This window comes from Camellia sinensis, chromosome 1 (genome assembly GCF_055761805.1).
Source record: "Camellia sinensis isolate YWXY chromosome 1, ASM5576180v1, whole genome shotgun sequence".
NCBI lineage: Eukaryota > Viridiplantae > Streptophyta > Magnoliopsida > Ericales > Theaceae > Camellia > Camellia sinensis.
In genome coordinates, this window is record NC_138961.1 from 244,748,242 (window position 1) to 244,756,563 (window position 8,322).

Below are 8,322 nucleotides of genomic sequence, written 5' to 3' on the forward strand. Positions count from 1 at the left end.
GGGTTGTTACAGCATAACATTGAAAAATTGTAATATTACATTCAAAAAGTGTTCAAATATACAAGGGCAAAATCGTAAATTTTATAAATTGGCTAAGGGTGTTTTGGTCATTTTAAAGTGATTTGACACTTTAAAAATATATTAAATCAAAAAGTAAAAAGTCAACTTTTTATCAACTTTCCAAATCACTTTTCAAAAAAATCAAAAAACTTGATAAAAAGTCAAAAATTAACTTTTTACTAACTTCTCAAAACACCCCAAAATGAAGTATTAGAAATCACTTTTGAAGATGTGACTATGGACTCTTGGAAGAGCACCAAAAATAAAATAAAATTCAAAACTTGTATTTTAATTTATTTTGAATTATATTATTTCTCATATAAAATAGTAAAAAAAAAGTTTAAAAAAAAATTTATTTTTAACCATCTTCTCAAAACACCCCTATAACATACATCTACATATTATATAAGAAAAATGAATCTTCTAACCCACAAGCCTTGTGGGAGTTCCAATATCCCAATCTTAATTTTGAAATTTTTTGATTTAAATTTTTTTTCAACATTTATTGAATTCTCCCAACCCACAAGCATTTTTTACTTCTCTCATGCATTTTTAACTTTTCTCATACACTATGGTTAATGATGAGATTTTTAAATTATTTTTATAAAAAATATATAAAAAATTAATTGGATATTAAAAAAATATCTGACATAAATATAAATTTTTACTAAAAAATAACAAGTTGCAATTGCCAAAAAAAAAATACACAGTAAAAAAATAATTTGTATATTAAAAAAATATCTAAAATAAATGTAAATTTTTATTAAAAAACAACATGTTGCAATTGAAAAAAGAAAAAAAGAAAAAAATTACATTGTGCATTTCATTAAAATCTAAAAAAAATAAAAATTGTGTATTAATTTTTTTTTTAAAACAAATATGAATTCTTATTAAAAAATAACAGGTTGCAATTGTGAAAAAAAATTACACTGTGCATTTCATTAAATTTTGAAAAAATAATTTCTATATTAAAAAAAATCTAAAATAAATATAAATTCTTATTAAAAAATAAGAGGTTGTAATTAAAAAAAAAAGAGAAAGAAATTACACTGTAAAAAATAATTTGTATATTAAAAAAATATATAAAATAAATATAAATTTTTATTAAAAAAACATGTTGCAATTGCGAGAAAAAAAAATACACTTGGCATTTCATTAATAATGCTCAAAAAATGTGCCAAATATTTGTGTAAAAGTTTGACATGTGTCCACTCTTAAATTATCAAGTGAATATAGATGAAACCAAATAATTCAGATTTAATAGTTAACAAATATTAGAAGCCCGACCATTGAAACCTAATCTATCTATATATTATATAAGGAAAATGGAGTTTCTAACACACAAGCCTTGTGGAATTCCAAGTTGTCGATCTAAATTTCATAATTTTGTGATTTTTCAAAATTATAAAATTTTCTATTGGCTAGCTCTTATTCAAGAAAAAATAAAAAAATAAAAAACAATTAATAACCCTTAATTTATGACTTTCAAATGTAAAATATATCAAATCTAAAAAATAAAATAAAAAGTATATTAATCCATTTCAAAATTCAAATTTGATGGTCACTAAATATGGAAAACAATCTATTAATTTAAATTTAAAATTGGCACAATATAAATTTAAAATTATAATGATTTATTCCATGATTTGTAAGTTTTAAATACAAATTCAAAATTATCATAATTAGCTCATAAATTTTGTATTTAGAAGTAATAAGACTGACACTGAGATTATTTATATATTTTACAAGAGAATACTTTTAAGAAGAAAAATTATGAGAGATTCAAAATCTCATATAAAATCTATATACTACTACAATTGGAAAACGTTATCATCCCTTTAAAGTTTAAAGTTGCAATTTTTTTTTTTTTTTTAATTTTTGTTAATATGTGTCATGATTGGTTCATCAATTAATTTTACATTCTTAAAATAAAATTTTAAATATAGATTCTTCCTTAAATTATGTTACCAAAATAAGATCAATATTCATTCATTAATTTATGCATCTTTTATTAAATTATAAAATAAAATTTAAAATTTAAAATATTTTTTAAATTATATTACTAAAATTATAATTAAATCAATATTCACATGTCATAATGATGTATCATAAATTATTGGTCTAAACATAATATGTTATTAAATACACATATTCAAATTATTAATCACTATTAAAAGTTTATACTTTTATTTTTGGTTTTAAATTTTATAAAAAGAAAATTTATGTCCTTCTAAACTACAAGGACTTAAACAATAATTTTTTTTAAAACAAATATTTTTTTTAACAAAATACAAAAATATTAAGAAAATGAATGACGTTTTTAACAATTGTCAAACATAATGGATTCTATTATTATTAATTTTTTTTTTATCTCAATGGTCAATTAAACAAAAAAAAAACAATAAAATTGACTTAAATAGTTAAGAATTGACTTTTGCTAAAATCAAATAAAAATAAAAACATTTTTTTTATTTATTAAAAGTGATAGTTGGTGAAACTTTATATATATAATAAAACTGAAAATGGTAGTTACATGTGATAATTTATTGTTGTAACAATGCTACAGCCCCACACTTTCACCCACAATGATGTGACAAGACAGTTGAGTCCTACGTCATTGAGTGTATAGTAATTTAAGAGTTGACGCATATGATACCACATTATTGTGAACACAATTTTGGATGTTTTTTTGTGGATCTCAATCATTTATCTTATTATTTATCTTGACTTTTTTAGCACTTGCGAAATATGGTAGTCCTGTTAATTTATTTATTTTTTAATCTCAGTTGCCAATTAAACAAACTAAAATAAAAAATGATTTTTTTTTTTGCTAAAATTGCTAAAAAGTGAGTTTTGCTAAAACAAATAGAAATAGATGTCATTTTTCAAATAAAAGTTATGGTTTGTGAAATATATTTTTATTTAAAAAAATGAGAATTATAAGTAATAATTTATTGGTCATCTATAATTATTTTTCGATCAAATGATAATAGTATTCTAAATTTTCTTCATACTTTTTTTTTTATTTATGTAGATACTTTTATATTGTAGAAATTTAATTTTATTATATTTAAATATTTTATTGTAATTTTAAAATTAAAAATATTTTTTGAAAAATCATAATTATATTATTTTATGCCATTATAAAATATATATTTTTTAATATCAATTTATTCGATGATCCCTTTCTAAAATGTGTATTTGCTTTTGTTCATTAATATTAATTTTTTAATTAATCTTATTTATTATTAAAAAAATTAATAAGCAAATAATTTTATGTATTTATTTATACTATTTTGTTTCGATTATCCATGTTATTTGGTGTCTATATCCAAGTTCATTCAAATTTATTTGAAATTTAGAATTTTACATAGTTTCTCACCAAATTAAAAATGATGGGGCATAATTTTTAAAAATTTACAGGCTTGAATCAAGTTGCTTGAGTTCAACATGCCCAAATTTATAACTTTAATAAGGGAGTTGAAAGTTTTATTATCGAAAGTGTAACAAATTAAAAATTGATACATAAATTGTGATAAAATTATAAAATTTACATATATTTTCATTTTTATAATTTACATATAAAAATCTAACTATTTCTATTATTTTATATAAATATATTTTATTAATTTTTTCATATCCTGTGTATATCACGGATTTTCACTAGTAATAGATAATTGAAATATGAGGAATCTAAACTTACAATTCTCTCAGACTTTGTGGTGTTTTGAGAAGTTAGTAAAAAGTTGACTTTTAAACTTTTTTTAATCTATTTTATCTTTTTGTGGATAAAAAATATAAGAGATGATGTGACTTAAAATAGATAAAAAGGTAAAAATTATTATTATTATTATTATTATTATTATTATTATTTTACTTCCCAAAAGACTTGTTTCAAGTGCTTTATCTCATGAACTATAGTAGTGTAGATTTTCTTCGAAACCTCTAGATGCTTGTGAATGAAAAGGACTTTAATCATTATATTTTTTTAAATGGAGAATTGACTTTGCTTAATTACAGTTATCAAAAATTATTTTTAGATGAATTTTTGTTTATCTTTATTGATTTTTTTTAAACAAATGAAAATCCAAACAAAAATGCACACATATTTTGTTCAAATTTTTATTTATTTTTAATAATTTTTTAAAAATATTTTTTGACAATTTATTTTACTTTTTAAGTATATCTTGATTAGGTACATCTAAAAAGTAAAAAGAAAATTAAAATACCCAAAAAAATAAAGAAGAATTTTTTTTAAAGTCCCTAACATTAATATTTTACAAGATTAAAGATATGTAATATTTTCATAGTAGTTAAGATCCCTCAACATTTTTACATAGAAAATTTGACTCAGAGAAATTTTGCCTGACTCTGGAAACTTTTAGTCCCGACACAGAGAAATTTTAATTTTCATAGAGAAATTTCTCCGATTTTATAGAGAAATTTTAAAATTTCTCTAGTATAATCACAGAGAAATTTCATCAAAGGATCTTAACTAATAAAAAAAAATATCTTGGACCTCTCTTGCTATACAAAGTTGAAAAGGGTTGTTTCACTAATTTTTTTTTTTTAAAAATAAAACCAAACAGACACTAAAATTGGCACTATTGATTGTGTTCTTTATGTCCTTAAAAGGATCAAGGGACTGGATACCTAAGACCATCTCCAACCCTGAACCAAACCTGTTATCAAATTTAAAATTTGGTGAAAAAATCACTTTTTCATGCTCCAACGCTTTCACCAAATCGGTATCAAATTCAGAATTCAGCAAACAAATCATTAAAGTGAGAACCGTATACAGATTTAACCAAAACACTGTGCGCGATCGTTGGAGGGAGGAACCGGTCAACCAGCCGGTTGCCCGACCGGTTGACCAATTGGTCGCCCTCTGCATCAAGGTTGGTTTGACCTCTTTGAACTGCTTGATAACTGCTTGGTTTGAACCGTGGTCGTTTAAGAGAAACCGGTCAACCGGCCAGTTGACCCACCAGTCCACCGGATTGAGTCCTTCGGCTAGCATCTGCTACAATTTTGAGGGTAGCATATGAACTGGTTGGTTTCATTTCATGTTGTTTGAGCTGAGTTATTTTGACATAGTTTACTTTGTGGATTATGAATAATTTAGAGGGTGATATAAATTTTGATTTTCTTCAAAATATAAATAAAATTGTTACCTTTTACATATATATTACAGAACTAGCCGTTATAATAATAAATTACCGTTGGATGGACAGACTATTTAAAAAATTTACCGTTGAAAGTGGGCTAAAAATTTACTGTTGGATGGACAGATTCATCATCAAAGGAAGAGGAAGAAGAAGAAGAGGATGAAAATGAAGTCGATATCATGGATTTGAAGGTATTCATGATGCTCTATTTTGTTAAAGTTATGATCGTATCAGTTTTGTGGAGTTGTCTGGCATATAGATAATGGATTTATGTGAGAGCATAATTCATACGCCAGACATATATATGTAATGGAAGGAAAAATGGAGGGAAAAAGAAATAGAAAAAAGAATTGGAAACAGAAATGAAGGGAAAAAAAAAATTTGGTTGACCGGTCGACCCGCCGGTCGACCAACCAGTCGCCCCTTTCCCAGTCCACAACGATGGGTTCACAACGGTGGGTTCAAACAATTCAAAAGGGTTTTTTTTTAAAAAAAAAAAAATTTACCCTTACCGGTCGACCAACCGGTTGACCCACAGGATTTGATGCACCGTTGGAGCACTCGGTATCAGATTGAGGAAAAAGTCATTTTCGTACTTAGATTTGGTGAAAATTTTGATTCAGCATTGGAGATGCACTAATAATATTAAAATTGGTTATGGTTATGGTTTTGAGAAAATAGTTTTTAGAAAATTTTACCTTTTTACTTTTCCTATTTTAATATTTTCAATGATTTTTTAAAATATTTTAAGCAGTTTTTGTTAATTTTTAAACACACTTAACATAAATACACTTAAAAAGTATAATATTTGTGAAAAAAATCTTTAAAAAATACACTAAATATCAAAAAATACAAAAAAAATATGAAAATTCAGTACATTTTTCATATTTTTGTGTATTTATTAATTTTTAAAAATATTTTACTATAGAATACATCTAAGGTATATCTAAAAAATAAAAAAATCCTTAAATTTATAAAATATTCACTAAAAATAAAAAAAAAATACGAAAAATAAAAAATTTAATTTTCAAAAAACTTAAATTCAGAAAACTGAAATCAAGCATACTGATTATATTCATTAAAGTCTTCCAAACGTGTTTTTTTACCTTTGGTATTAGTCTTTTAAGATTCTCTGTGTCCATATGTTTTTTAACGTGTTTGTCGATGTTAATATATATAGTTTGCCACAACTTCTCCTCATTAGATTGGAACATTACTTCTTCTTTTTTTTTTTTTATAAATAAAATCTAAATTCACATATTAGGGATTTGTTTAAAAAAAAAAAAATTCCCCTTAGAATTTGATCATTATAACAAAATACATCATGAATTTTTAATTTTGTCAATCTAAACTCTAATTTTTTTTATTTATTTTCAATCTAAACAATCTGTTTATTTTGTAATAGAAAAATGATATTTTAGTTACAATTAAACTCAAAATGGCATTTAGACATTTTAATTACATATATATTGAGAATAATAACAAAAATAGATAAATAGTTTACATTGAAAATAAATTAAAATATTAAAATTTGAATTAATAAAATTCAAAACCTATTTTGTTATAAACAAGTTCTGAGATTTGTTTTAAAAATTTTCAAAAAAAAAAAACATTTTTGACTAAATAAAGCCAAAAAACGAAAGTATATTTGGGGAAAAAAAAAACAACAATGATTCATCCCACTAAAAACATCATCACTAATAGCACTAATGCATTAAAAAAGTAAAAAAAAAAAAATAAATACAACTCCAAGACCAAAACATCACATCATTAATGGCGGGACCTACTGCCACCTAATTAGTGGGAGCACTAATTAGTGCTCCCAAGCATTTTTCAAAAAAAAAAAAACTGAAAAATCTACAAAAAGTAACTCATTAAGCTATTTCGGTACACGCAAATTTTTTTTTTTTTTAAAGTCACTAAAAAGAATTAATAAAAAAAAAAAGTCAATGTCTTCGGATTTCTTTGAAAGGTCCTATAACTTGTGTATGGGCCAGACTCAACTGATCAGTTGCAAAATAAAACCTTTGTTGGTTCTATTGGGCCCATCAATTTCGTTATGTTGTGTTTGATTAGTAGATTTATGATGAAATTTTAAAAAAAAATACAAGTATGTGAAATTATATAAAATGTATATTTTATTCAAATTTTACATATTTTTTCAAATTCTCAGACTAAACACCGCGTTAAGATTTTTATATATAATATTTTTCTCAAACGAAGGCTTCAGCCAGTGTTAAAATTACCAAATTATCCCAATTTAATTCAGCCAGAAAGACAAAATGAAAATTTGTTATGTACTTAATAAGTTTAAGCATGGTAAAACCATGGCAAACCACATGATTATGATTTGATGATTGTGAAAGAAAAAAAATATAAAAAATAAAATAAAATAGCCATGTAATATGTAGAACCAAACTTCTCAAAAATTAAAATATTGGAGGCGTTTGACAAGTTGGGTAAAAGGTTGCAATACGATTAACAAATTGTAAAACAAGTTTAGAGGCGATGTGCCTAAAAATAAATTACAAAAGAGAATTTTTTTCTTCTTTTAAATAGGGTAAAATTGGCCATTTTATTCGTAATTATTAAAAAACAAATAATAATAATTAAAAAAATCGAGATATTACAAAAATAATAAGCTGGTGTGGCTGCATAGTATGGCATATCGACAGAAATTGATGAAAAGAAAATCGAAAAAGAAAAAAGGTTATGCCCAAAGATATTTTTGTAATTTTATATATGAACACATCATCTCTAAATAATAATATGCCTTGAGACAAAATATAATGTTTAAATAAACGTACCAAAAATATATCTCAAATTAAGCATTTTAACCATTAATTAAAATAATCACAAAACCAAAATATTAAAAAGCTAACCCACGTCACAAACAAACCAAGACAAACCAAGAGAGTAGTGTGATTGTCTCGTCTCTGTTCCACCTGGAAGTGTCATATCATATTTGTTTTGGAAAGCTGAAAGAGTCAGTGAGAGCATAGAGAGATGTGCGCGCGGGGTCTCCGAACTTCTTGTTCTTTTTTTTGATTCAAATGAAATAAACCAACAAGTGTAGAGTTAAATATAAAAAATA